At 43.5% G+C, this 14,251-nt stretch overlaps 1 protein-coding gene and 1 long non-coding RNA gene across 2 annotated transcripts in view; one reads left to right on the top strand and one right to left on the bottom strand.

Annotated features, from left to right (window-relative positions):
* Positions 1-14,251, bottom strand: part of gabbr2 (gamma-aminobutyric acid (GABA) B receptor, 2) — a 1,824,974-nt gene that overhangs the window by 1,483,021 nt on the left and 327,702 nt on the right. The window lies entirely within an intron of this gene.
* LOC147117346 (uncharacterized) overlaps positions 1-14,251 on the top strand; it is a 104,671-nt gene that overhangs the window by 60,396 nt on the left and 30,024 nt on the right. The window contains exon 2 of the long non-coding RNA XR_015078429.1: positions 2,645-2,868. This is a non-coding gene — a long non-coding RNA (uncharacterized LOC147117346). The remainder of the gene's footprint in view (positions 1-2,644; positions 2,869-14,251) is intronic.

The following is a 14,251-nucleotide window of genomic DNA, read 5'->3' as shown; positions in this document are numbered from 1 at the left end:
CAGGTCACCGAAGCGTAAGATTGGTCAATCGTCCCGTCACTCGACTCTAGGAGGGCTCGCCCGCAAGCGCCAGGAACCCGCCCCCGCCACGCAGCGATTGGTCGACCGTCGGGTCGCTCGACCGTACGATTGGTCGACCTCGACGTCACTCGATGCTAATGAGCAGATAATGAGCAGAATGTGGAACTTTTTTTGGATACCGCGGGCGCAATTTTTGTCTGGCCGAAACGTAAATATGCTTATGACTGTTCTGGAATCGTAACCTTTCTTTCGATGTAACACACGTGTAGGTACGCTCTATATCTTTCGAGTTTATTCAATACAGACAGACAGACAGACAGATGGAATGACAGACAGGTTGACCGCTTTATTATATATATAGATAAATAATAATAGATATATATACATTAAAAAAAGTACTGGCACATGAATCTTCCGACTGCACAGTCTCTCAATTAGTGTTAATGTGCATGATTTCGAATTCCATTCCTTCAGGGTACATCAGTTTTTGGAGTGGGTGCAACATGCCTCACAGTGACTTGGAGCCCTAATTTAATTATTCTATCCAGAGAATTGCAAAAGAGCAGTTTGCAATACCAAATAAATATTCAAATACTAAATTAAATGAATTCCAGCATGCCTTTCGAATGGATTTGCTGGAATTCCAGAGGAACGTCAGAGATTAAATGGCTCTGCCTGATGCAGAACAAATCCTACGGCCACTTCCTCCTTGTACTGGATATTAAAGAAATAATAATTTTAATGCCTGATCTTTATGGTCAGGAAATTATCTTATTTTTAATCTTTTGCCCCTACTGAAAATTTGAAAACTCATTTGAAAGCACATTACAACTGTGTGTGCATCAGGCTGTGGTTTAATTGGATTTTAATAGACACGCTAACAGTATTTCAAAGAGGAGTGAAATATTGTGTAGAGCAGCGGCAGGTGAGCTGTCTTAATGTAATTAAACTGGTTTTCCAGCTCCCAGTGCCCGCAGCAGCACATTAAGTCAAGCTATGTTCCCCTCTTCGCTCCCTATCCCCAACCTTGGCGCACAGAAAAAACAATGTACTATGGCCAATGAAGGGACAGTGTAAATCAAACTGTTCAAATTCTGGCTAAATACCTTTGTGTTATGAAATGTAACTGAAATGCAGAAATGTACACGACATAGAATGTAATTGAGATTTGCTATTGATCCAGAATGGAATAATAAGCCCTATAATTCCCCCTGTTCAGCAAAGTCGATAGTTTGCCATTCTAGATGATATCACATGGCATCATGCAATTACTATTTTCAGGATCAGCAACAGGGAAAATCTTAATGAATTCATGCATTTATTATCTTGTGATGGGCAAGTTCAAGATAGGGAGATTAGAGTAATAGATTGAAGGCATGGAATTATCCATGACACAATTACTTCTATCAAATTACTGAGCTGACAATTTTTGTCATTTTTCAATCAAATTCACCTGTGCTTGAATCTACTCCTACCCACTCGCTGTTGCACTTAAATACTTCTGCTGCTTCCCTGCCTATCTGCCTACCTAATGAGAGTTTAAATATAAAAAATATAACTAAACAGCAAGTTAAAACATTTTAAGGCTAAATTGTAACATCACTATTGGAAACAGCTGACAATGAGGTGGCCAGTGGCAACTATAATCAAACTATCATAAACAAGTGGAATTATTTAGTAATTATCAGGCTTCAAGTTATTTAAGAGTTATAATTAGTCTTTCTGGTTTTTTTTCTGGATTCAGATTTTAAAAAACAAGCAAAAATCACTTCAGTATATAAAGTTAACTAAACATTATTGTACTAAATTGTGATTAACCAATATGTTTTTAATAATTGTTTCTTCATCTTTACACACACAGAAAAATATACCCGAATGCTCCCGATCAGAAAATTTCAGATTTAATCAAAAAACCAAATTTTGAACAAATGAAATGATTTAAAATGATAAACGCTTACAACTATTTTCCAAAGTTTAAAGCTAAAAGGAGCTGCTGTGCATCATTAGCTGCATCTTCAAAGCCTCCCTGTGGAACTTAGTACAGCCATCTGTACACGGTGCAGGTGACTGAAGGTGTACTCTATCAATGCTGCCCAATGGTACAGAGATGGAATGAAGTGTTCCCAGCACTAAACAAGAAAAGCAGCTGTTGGCATCAGTATGTTAATGTTGACATTTCCTGGTTTTCTCACATTTAACTCTAATTTTCAAATTCATCTTTCAGTGAGAAATTATCAGGGAGTGGGGTGTGGTAGAGAGGGAGGGGGAAAACAGAAAAAGGGAGATGTGGTCAATGCTGTGAGTACACAAATCATCCTGAAACTGACCTTCAGAGTAAACTCTGAATATCTCCCAAAGATACTATGCTAAATGAAGTGGAACTCACTGCACGCTTCAAATATTATCTCTCCCCAGTTCCAGTTGAAAATAGAGGCTTTGTTATCCCAGTGTAGAGTGAGCTTCATTGCTGTGTGCTATTGTGCATAAAACAACAATAAAACAAAATTGACAGGCACAATCTCATTCCTGTAGGACAGGTAAGTGTAATATTTACTGAAAGATCTCCAGCTTGTGCTGTCCCTGGTCTCCTTTCATCTTCTATCTGCCATATTTCTTCTTTCAGTTTTGTATGTGGATTGTCAATGGAAGTCATCAGTGGAAGAAGCCACAACTGCCACAAAATAAACAATAACAACAATTTGCCCCGAGAGCGGAGAGGCGGCGGACCTGCGAGGGAGCACCAGAGGCGGCGGAGGATAAGAGGAGCAGCCCGAGGCAGCGAGTCCCAGAGCCCCGAGAGCGGAGAGGCGGTGGACCTGCGAGGGAGCACCAGAGGCGGCTTACCAGGTAAAGGGTGTACAGGCAGGAAGGGAATGGGTGACCAGCAGGCAGAGTAAGAGGCACAGGCAGGTAGTGCAAGAATCCCCTGTGGCCATCCCCCTCTCAAACAGATATACCACTCTGAATACTGTTGGGGGGGATGACTCATCAGGGGAAGGCAGCAGCAGCCAACTTCCTGGCACCATGGGTGGCTCTGCTGCACAGGCTGGGAGGAAAAAGAGTGGAAGAGCTATAGTGATAGGGGACTCAATTGTAAGGGGAATAGATAGGCGTTTTTGCGTCCGCAATCGAGACTCCAGGATGGTGTGTTGCCTCCCTGGTGCAAGGGTCAAGGACGTCTCGGAGCGGCTGCAGAACATTTTGGAGGGGGAGGGCGAACAGCCAGTTGTCGTGGTGCACATAGGCACCAACGATATAGGTAAAAAACGGGATGAGGTCCTAAAAGCAGAATATAGGGAGTTAGGAGGTAAATTTAAAAAATAGGACCTCAAAGGTAGTAATCTCAGGATTGCTACCAGTGCCACGTGCTAGTCAGAGTAGAAATAGGAGGATATTTCAAATGAATACGTGGCTAGAGGAATGGTGCAAGGGGGAGGGATTCAAATTCCTTGGACATTGGAACCGGTCCTGGGAGAGGTAGGACCAGTACAAACGGGACGGTTTGCACCTGGGCAGGGCCGGGACCGATGTCCTAGGGGGAATGTTTGCTAGTGCTGTTGGGGAGGGTTTAAACTAAAGTGGCAGGGGGTTGGGAACCTGAGCAGGGAGACAGAGGAAAGGGAAACAAGGAAAAAAGCAAAAGACAGGAAGGAGAAAAACAAAATTAGAAGGCAAAGAACTGAACGGTTTAAATCAAACATGGTCACAGTAAATAATAATTCATATAGGTCTGAGAGCGTTAAAAAAACAAGCCTGAAGGCTTTGTGTCTTAATGCAAGGAGCATTCGGAACAAGGTGGATAAATTAGCTGCGCAAATAGAGGTAAACGAATATGATTTGATTGGGATTACAGAAACATGGCTCCAGGGTGGCCAAGGCTGGGAACTCAACATCCAGGGGTATTCAATATTTAGGAAGGATAGGCAAAAAAGAAAGGGAGGTGGGGTAGCATTGCTGGTTAAAGAGGGGATTAACACAATTGAAAGGAAGGATATTAACTCTGATGATGCGGAATCTGTATGGGTAGAACTGAGAAATATCAAGGGGCAGAAAACGTTAGTGGGAGTGGTATATAGACCTCCAAACAGTAATACGAAGGTTGGGGATGGCATTAAAAGGGAAATTAGAGAAGCATGCAGTAAGGGCACAGCAGTCATCATGGGTGACTTTAATTTACATATAGATTGGGCTAACCAAATTAGTTAAAATACTGTGGAGGAGGAATTCCTAGAATGTTTATGGGATGGTTTTCTGGAACAGTATGTCGAGGAACCAACCAGAGATCAGGCCATCTTAGACTGGGTATTATGTAATGAGAGAGGATTAATTAGCAATCTTGTTGTACAAGGCTCCTTGGATCAGAGCGATCATAATATGATAGAATTCTTCATTAGGATGGAGAGTGAAGTAGTTGACTCGGAGGTTAGGGTCCTGAATTTAAATAAAGGAAACTACGATGGCATGAGGCGCGAATTGGGTAGGATTGATTGGGGAATGTCACTCAAAGGGTTGATGGTGGATAGGCAATGGCAAACATTCAAAGACCGCATGGATGAACTACAGAAGTTGTTCATCCCAGTTTGGGATAAGAATAAAACAAAAAGGGTGACTCAATCGTGGCTAACAAGGGAAATTAGGGATAGCATAAGATCCAAGGAGAGGGCATATAAATTGGCCAGAAAAAGTAGTAACTGTAGTGTCCATGTGTAGATAAAGACACTGAAGACAGGAGTTGGTTCATAGGTATTTACTAAGCAAGTCTGGGGGGGGGTTTCTAAAGGATATACACAATACACAGGCTTATATAGCCCAAGTGGCAATTACCGGCATTACGCACACCTGGGGCTCTTAAAGGCACATACACCATAATTGCTCTTAAAGGCACATACACCACAATTCCTCCCCTTCTAGCTAACTAGTACATCATATTTTAAGTAATTATTAATTACATGTTATATGCAAAATAATATACATTGCTGTATTAATTAATTATAAGTTAGTCTCTCAGGAGGCTTCCTGACTCGGTCCGGATAACGCCTCGGGGGTGTAGTAGTTTCTGGTGGTGTAGTAGGTTCTTCTGGCAAGGCTGATTCGGCTTGAAGGCCAGTGTCGGGTTCATCGGGCTCCAGTATCACCGGATCGGAGGTAGATATGGGTATCTCTACTTCATCGTTAGATGTATAGAGTGGTGGTGTAGGTTGTCCCTTTTCGGATGACTTGATGATTTGGTCAGCATGGCGCCTTATTATGCTGTCTCCGATGTCCACGGTATATATCAGTGGTCCTAATCGTGTGCAGATAGTTCCAGGCTGCCATTTCTCGGTACGGTAGTCCCGGGCCAAAGCCGGTTGGCCTATCTGGAAGGCCCTAGTTGGCCTTTCATTCATGCCCTGAAACTGCCGGTTCTCCACGTCCCTTCGGATGTTGGGCTTGACCAAATCCAGCCGGCATCTTAGGTTTCTATTGTAGAACATCATGGCGGGAGTTTGGTTAGTAACCATATGCGTTGCATTCCTATATGCAAATAAGAAGTTATCCACCTTGTGCTGAAGTTTTATGTCTTCATTACCCATGGCCTTGATGGCCTTCTTGAAGGTCTGGACAAACCTTTCAGCCAATCCATTGGTGGCGGGATGGTATGGGGCGGACGTGTAGTGCTTTACCCCATTGTTCTTTAAGAACTTTCTGAATTCTTCGGACACAAATTGCGGTCCATTATCAGAACATATCTGCTCCGGCAGCCCATTCCTGGCAAATATGGTCCTTAATACTGTGGTGGTTTTTTCCGTGGTGGTGGAGGACATCTTTATTACCTCCGGCCACTTGGAGTGTGCATCAACTGCGATTAAGAACATTGAGTCCATAAATGGACCAGCAAAGTCGATGTGCACCCTTTGCCAGGGAGATGAGGGCCACTCCCATGGATGTAGAGGGGCCTGTGGCGGAGCATTTTGGACCTTCTGGCATCCTAGGCAGCTCTTGGTCATGTCTTCGATGTCTCCATCGATACCTGGCCACCATACAAACGCCCTAGCTAGGTTCTTCATTTTCACTCCACCCAGATGCCCCTCGTGAAGCTCCTTTAGCACTTTATCCTGGAGTTTGGGTGGAATCACCACTCTGGATCCACACATCAAGGTTCCTCGGCACACTGACAGCTGTTCTCTTCTTTGCGAGAATGCTGGCAACAGTGGTCCGCCATGTGCTGGCCATCCCTTCACTGTTAAATCGTAGACCCGTGAGAGAGTAGGGTCATTTCTTGTCTCCCTTTCAATGGCAGAATTTGTCACCAGTAGACATTCCACTATGGTAGAGTGGAATATCTCTACTGGGTCTACTGTAGGTGCCTCTTCTATCGTTGGCAACGGTAGGCGTGATAAACCGTCAGCATTCCCATGCTGTTTTGACCCTTTGTATTCAATGTTGTATTGGCGTGCCCCTAGAAAAAGGGACCACCTCTGTAGTCTTTGTGCCGTCATAATGGGGACACCTTTTTTAGGGTTGAATATGGAGATGAGGGGTTGATGGTCAGTCAGCAAAGTAAATTTTTGTCCGTGTAGGTAATGGTTGAATTTCTTCACTCCCCATACCAGGCTGAGTGCTTCCCTGTCTATCTGGGCATAGTTACGCTCAGCTGAGTTCAATGAGCGTGACGCAAAAGCTATCGGCCGTTCCGAACCATCAGGGAATCTATGGGACAATACCGCTCCTATGCCTTAAGGGGATGCATCGCACGCCAGTCTGATTGGTAGTGATGGGTTGTAATGAGCCAAAATTTTCTCGGATGTGATTAAGTCTTTACATTTATGGAAGGCACGTTTACAGTCTTCGTTCCATTTCCAAATCACTCCTGTCTGTGGAAGATCATTAAGAGGGTGTAGAATAGTTGATAAGTTCGGTAAAAATTTATGATAGTAATTTATTAATCCCAGGAATGACCTTAATTGTGAAACATTTTCAGGTGCTGGGGCTTTTATAACTGCTTCAATTTTTTCAGGTGACTTATGCAACCCTTCCTTATTAATTATGTGGCCACAATATGATATCTGATTTTGGAAAAATTCGCACTTGGGGCGGTTTGCTCGTAGGCCCCGTTCTTTCAGCCTAGTGAGCACCTGCTCCAAATTGGCAAGGTGCTCGTTGTCATTTTCTCCTGTTATAAGGATGTCGTCTAGGTAGCATTGAGTCCCCAGAATCCCTTGCAGGACTTGCTCCATAGCTCTTTGCCAGATAGCTGGAGCTGATGCTATTCCAAAAACCAGTCGATTGTACTGGTACAGGCCTTTGTGTGTGTTTATTGTGAGATACTTTTTAGCGGTCTCCTCAACCTCCATCTGTAGATATGCCTGTGCCAAGTCAATTTTTGTGAAACGTTTCCCTCCGGATAGTGAGGCGAAAATATCTTCTATCCTCGGAAGAGGATACTGTACTGTGTGAAGGACCGGGTTTACAATCACCTTAAAGTCCCCACAGATGCGAATTTTTTTCTGTTCCTCAGAGTTATTTTTCAATGTTTTTTTCATGACTGGAACGATGGGTGTTGCCCATTCGCTCCAATCTATTTTGGATAATACGCCTGCCTTTTCCAAATTCTTCAGCTCTGCCTTGACTGCCAGACGTATTGCGTATGGCACCGGTCTTGCCTTAAAAAATTTTGGAATTGCTGTATCTTCCACTTTTATTGAGGCAGTGATGCCTTTCAAGGTTCCTAGTTTCTCTTGAAACACTTCTTTGGCGTTGGCCAAGATGTCTTTTAATCGTTCAGGTATGATGTCATCATTGTTTTTTTCCTTACTGGTCACTGTCAGTGCCTGAATGGAGTGCCAGTCTAAACGTATCTTCCTTATCCATTCACGTCCCAACAACGGTGGACCACCATCTTGTAGAATGTATAAATACAACTTTTGTATTTCTTTGCCGTTGTATACCACAGGCACCCTTATTTTTCCTTTGGGGTAGACTTTCTGCCCCGTATATGTTTTTAAGATAATGGATGTGTCTTTTAGAGGTATATGCGAAAATAGCCTCTCGTAATCTCGTCGATTTATTACGGTTAGAGCTGATCCTGTATCTAGCTCCATTTTAACTGGGGACCCTGCTATTGTGAGGGTAACCCAAATGGTTTGGTAATCCTCTTTGGCAAGTACATTATGTAATTTGAGACAGCTTAGTCTCTTGTTTCCGGAGTCGCTATCGCTATTCTGGTCTTCGGAGCTATTGTCCGTCATCATTTGTACCTTCCTGTACTTTTCTTTATTGATTTTTTGTTTTCTGTCAGTGGATTTATTTTGTCCAGATTGGCATACCCGTGCAATGTGTCCAATCTTACCACATTGCCTGCATGCTTTGCCCTTGAACCAGCAGTCCCTCTGGTTATGGGTGGATCTGCCGCAGCGATAACATCTTCCGAACTCCTGTGTCATTTTATGGGTGCCGAAGTCCTGTGTCTCTTGTTGTATCTCTGCAGCTCCTTTTGCTGCTGCTTCGTATGATACAGCCATACTGAAAGCTTTGTCCAATGTTAAATCTTTTTCAGAAAGCAGTCTTTTTTGTGTTCCTTCACTTAAGAGACCGCAAACAAATTTGTCTCAAAGATAATCCGATAGTCCTGCTCCGAATTGGCAGTACTTTGATAGCTTTCTAAATTCGTTTAGGTAATCAGCGTTACTTTCATTCTTGTGTTGATTTCTCTTGAAGAACTTGAATCGTTCCGCTATCAGCAGCGGTGTTGGGTTTAAATGCTCCTGCAGGGTATCAACAATTTCTTTAAAAGTCTTGTCCTTTGGTTTGGCTGGAGTGATTAAATTTCGTAACAGCCCGTATGTCTTCGCACCCATTAAGTTCAGAAGTACTGAAGCTTTTTTTTCATCTGTTATTCCATTTGCAGTGCAATAAACCTCTACTCTTTCCACGTATGTGGTCCAATCTTCTATTTCGCCATCAAAAGCCTCAATATTACCAGATTTAGGCATTTCAGAAAAGATATGGCGCTTCCCGCGCTTTTTTTTTTCTCTCTGTAGCAACGATATGGCGCTTCCCGCGCTTTCCCACCGCTGCTACCGATAACAACGCTGTTTTACTGTGGTTTCTGTTTATTCACTGTTGGAGACTCGTTCCCGACGGAGGTCTAAACGCTGACCTGCTTGCCGCGCCGGCCGTCTCTCGAGTGCACCCTCCCAGTCCGTTATTGCTTGCCTCCGATTTCGCTGCCTGTCTCAGCTGTAGAGCCCGCCGCTGGAGCTCCAGCCTGACGCCCAGGAAGGATTAGCGCAGTACCTGTCACCAGCTTGGCCAGCTGGTGAAACCACAGTTTCTCTTACTTCCTTGAGTCTTCTGGACGCTGGAGGAATCGATGTCCTTGAGGTGCTGCCGAATTGTAGGTAAGTCCGTTTCCACTTCGTCGCCACTGTAGTGTCCGTGTGTAGATGAAGACACTGAAGACAGGAGTTGGTTCATAGGTATTTACTAAGCAAGTATGGGGGGGGGTTTCTAAAGGATATACACAATACACAGGCTTATATAGCCCAAGTGGCAATTACTGGCATTACGCACACCTGGGGCTCTTAAAGGCACATACACCATAATTGCTCTTAAAGGCACATACACCACAGTAACCCTGAGGATTGGGAGCAGTTTAGGATTCAACAAAGGAGGACAAAGGGATTAATTAAGAAGGGGACAATAGAATATGAAAGTAAGCTTGCAGGGAACATAAAAACTGATGTAAGAGCTTTTATAGATATGTGAAGAGAAAAAGATTAGTGAAATCAAGTGTAGGTCCCTTGCAGTCAGAAGCAGGGGAAGTTATAATGAGGAACAAAGAAATGGCAGACCAATTAAATGCATATTTTGGTTCTGTCTTCACAAAGGAGGACACAAATAACCTCCCAGAGATGTTGGAGAACATAGGGTCTGATGAGACGGAGGAACTGAAAGAAATCAGTATTTGTAGGGAAATGGTGTTAGGGAAATTGACGGGATTGAAGGCCGATAAATCCCCAGGGCCTGATAATCTACATCCTAGGGTACTTAAGGAGGTGGCCCTAGAAATAGTAGATGCATTGCTGATCATCTTCCAAAATTCGCTGGAATCTGGAACTGTACCCATGGATTGGAGGGTAGCTAATGTTACCCCACTATTCAAAACGGGTGGTAGAGAGAAAACGGGGAATTACAGACCGGTAAGCCTGGCATCAGTAGTGAGGAAAATGCTAGAGTCCATTATTAAGGATGTAATAGCTGAGCACTTGGAAAACAGTGACAGGATCGGACAAAGTCAACATGGATTTACAAAAGGTAAATCGTGCTTGACTAATCTACTGGAGTTTTTTGAGGATGTAACTGGGAAAATAGATAAGGGAGAACCAGTAGATGTGGTGTATTTGGACTTTCAAAAGTCTTTCGATAAGGTCCCGCATAAGAGATTAGCGTGTAAAGTTAAAGATAGAGAACTGGTTGGCGGACAGAAAGCAGAGAGTAGGAATTAACGGGTCTTTTTCCGAGTGGCAGGCAGTGACTAGTGGGGTACCGCAGGGATCGGTCCTTGAACCCCAGCTATTCACAATATACATTAATGATCTAGATGTAATATCTCCAAGTTTGCAGACGACACAAAGCTGGGTGGGCGTGTGTGCTGCGAGGAGGATACCGAGAAACTCCAGGATGATTTGGACAGGTTGGGTGATTGGGCAGAAGCGTGGCAGATGCAATATAACGTGGATAAATGCAAGGTTATCCACTTTGGTGTCAAAAACAGAAAGGCAGACTATTATCTGAATGGCAATAGATTGGGAGAAGGGGAAGTGCAACGAGACCTGGGTGTCCTTGTGCACCAGTCGCTGAAGGTAAGCATGCAGGTGCAGCAGGTGGTGAAGAAGGCAAATGGTATGTTGGCCTTCATAGCGAAAGGGTTTGAATACAGGAGCAAGGATGTCCTGCTGCAGTTGTACAGGGCCTTGGTGAGACCACACCTTGAGTACTGTGTGCAGTTTTGGTCGCCTTATCTGAGGAAGGATGTTCTTGCTATGGAAGGAGTTCAGCGAAGATTCACAAGGTTGATCCCTGGGATGGCAGGAATGACGTATGTGGAGAGATTGGGTCGATTGGGCTTATATTCGCTGGAGTTTAGAAGAATGAGAGGGGTTCTCATCGAAACTTATAAAATTCTGACAGGTCTGGACAAACTAGATGCAGGTAGAATGTTCCCGATGGTCGGCGAGTCCAGAACCAGGGGTCATAGTCTAAGGATAAGGGATAAGCCATTTAGGACAGAGATGAGGAAGAATTTCTTCACCCAGAGAGTGGTGAACCTGTGGAATTCTCTACCACAGAGGGCGGTTGAGGCCAAGTCTTTAAATATATTCAAGAAGGAGTTAGATATATTTCTTAGAGCTAAAGGTATCAAGGGATATGGGGAGAAGGCAGGTACGGGGTACTGAGTTTGGATGATCAGCCATGATCTCATCGAATGGCGGAGCAGGCTCGAGGGGCCGAATAGCCTACTCCTGCTCCTATCTTCTATGTTTCTATAAAGCTCCTTTAAGGTAGTGAAACCTCCCAAGGTGCTTCACAGGAGTGTTATCAAACAAAATTTGACACTGAGCCACATAAGGAGATATTAGGACAGGTGAAAAAAAAATTCTCAGAATAGTGGGAGATGAATCTTCAAGACAGTGTAAGATACTCTCCACAGGACATTAATAACTAAATACTAATTGCCTGAACATTTAAAAATGTTCCACAATCACGTATTGTTACCTTTCTACAGAATCTTCTCCATGATTTCTGCTACTATCATTTTATCTCATCCTAGACAGACAGCCATATCCATTCATTAAGAAAGGAATATGAAAGACCTATTTGTGTGCTATGATTGATGTGGTACCTGTGGGATTCGTTCTGATAGCGCTGATCTGCCAGAACAGAAGAGATCAAAGATTAATCATTGCCAAAGAGAGTGATTAATTTTGTAATATGCTTTCGTTAGTGTATTCTCATTGGTAAATGCAGTACTATGAATGTGATCAACATTCTGATGCTACTGGCCTTCATTTCCTCAGGTGCATTCACAGTGTCAATATTTGTTGAAAGTCTGCTCTGATGTGCATTTAAGTATTTATGACTGCAGCAGAGCAGCAAAGAGTCTTTGTGAACTCCCATTGTTTCAAAGCCTAATTGAGTACTGTGTTTGAGTATGTAGAAGTGGAAGCAGGCGATAGTCATGGGGCGGGGATGGGGAAGAAGATGGGAGCATTAATCCAGCAACATCCTATATTTTGGGATGAACACCTTTTCTCAAAGGCTTTTGGTTTTTTTTGGTTGAAAAGCACAGATATTGGAAATGCACAACATGCCAGTGAAGCATAAACTAATCACACGCGGAGAAAGAGCCGAAATTGTCGGATATAATTAGCCTTAGATAAAGGCTGTACTGGCGAATCTATTACTCTGACAGAGAAAAACAACCATAGAAATGGAAGCTACCACTCCAAAGCCCTGATTTACATACATGTACATGCATTAAAATATCTTAAATATACACAGTGTGATTTAGGCACTGAACTGTGGATTGCTTGTTTATTCCTGACAAGCTTCTATTAATGTGTGCTTGCAGAAATCCTCGACTTAGTCATTGTGCTGCAATGCAGCACTGACACTATTGCAGCCACAGTCTGCCGACTTGCTTATATGTGCTGCAGAAATAGTAAAGGCTAGTAAAGTCTGAACTAATAAAAGCTATTCATCAAGTTGCCTTTCTGACAGGTTCTCGCTCAGCTGCAGATTAACCCATTTCAGTTTTGTGTATTAAACCATGGGATGTGTCATCTGAGCCTCCATTACAAAAAAAACTCAATGTCTTTGCTGCAGCTTTGTACCTTCCTTCTGATATAAAAATGCACAGCTCACTCTTTCCTCTGATAAGATACTAGAAAACTCTACTTTATCAAAATTACTATGATCAGTGCTCTTCCGAGCGCTCCCTTATCGTTCCCTTTAAGCTGCAAAGATGCTGTCCTACATACTCTTTATCCTCTCTACATTCCCGCTGAAATCAAGACATGTCTCAGTCTCTTGCATTAGTCCATTCTTTTCGAGGACCTTAAAACAGTCGAGCTCCTTACCTTCCTCAGTCTTCTCTACTTCCTACATTCTTCAGGCCTTGAAAACCCAAGCTTGGTCCCACCTAATCACTACTTCCTAATTTACCTCACCTCTTACTTTTTTCAATTTTGGTGGTAACCTACACTATGGGCCTTGGCCCTTTAGCCAATTAAAAATAACTTTTCCCAGGTTAACTTATGTTATGGTATGAAGTTTGTGTGCCAGAAACGTTACTACTTCCATAATATATTTCATTAACAAACAATGCGATGCACAATGGGTGCAGGTGACCCATATTACTTAGTGCTGAACCCTACTGTACACCTGTAGCACACAGTGCTATATACTGATGTGGGGAAGCAGCTAGTGCACCAGCCATACACCAGCCTCATTGTGGCTTCAAAAAAATGGTAATGTGGTCCCTCACCATAATAAGGACATAGCTCTTGAAGAGCAGGTGGATGCAACACTCAGCAAAACTGGTCTCTGTTCTTTAAAGACAAGTCTGCTTGGTAGTTGCTCAAAATATTTGACTCAGCTATTTAACTAATTATTTCAAGGTGCCCTTGGGTTTTTCTAAGGCAGCTACTGATACCTTCTTAAACTTACATCTACTATGTGCAGATGTTAGCCAAGTGTAATTGAGCTCAGCCCAGATTAGATCAATGGATATGCTGCTGGCCATCTCCTGGTCTGCTAGATTTTTTTAATTCATTTATGGGATGTGGGCATCGCTGGCAAGGCCAGCATTTATTGCCCATCCCTAATTGCCCTTGAGAAGGTGGTGGTGAGCCACCTTCTTGAATCGCTGCAGTCCATGTGGTGAAGGTACTCCCACAGTGTTGTCAGGTAGGGAGTTCCAGGACTTTGACCCAGTAACAATGAAGGATCGGCGATATACTTCTAAGTCAGGATGATGTGTGACTTGTAGGGGAACTTGGAGGTGGTGGCGTTCCCATGCGCCTGCTGCCCTTGTCCTTCTAGGTGGAAGAGGTTGCGGGTGTGGGAGGTGCTGCCGAAGAAGCCTTGGCGAGTTGCTGCAGTGCATCTTGTAGATGGTACACACTGCAGCCATGGTACGCCGGTGAAGGAGGGAGCGAATATTTAAGGTGGTGGATGGGGTGCCAAT

This window comes from Somniosus microcephalus, chromosome 5, assembly GCF_052327205.1.
Source record: "Somniosus microcephalus isolate GS21.2 chromosome 5, FLI_Smic_1.0, whole genome shotgun sequence".
Classification (NCBI taxonomy): domain Eukaryota; kingdom Metazoa; phylum Chordata; class Chondrichthyes; order Squaliformes; family Somniosidae; genus Somniosus; species Somniosus microcephalus.
The sequence above is the reverse complement of the archived record's forward strand: the minus strand, read 5'-3'. Positions and strand labels throughout refer to the sequence as shown.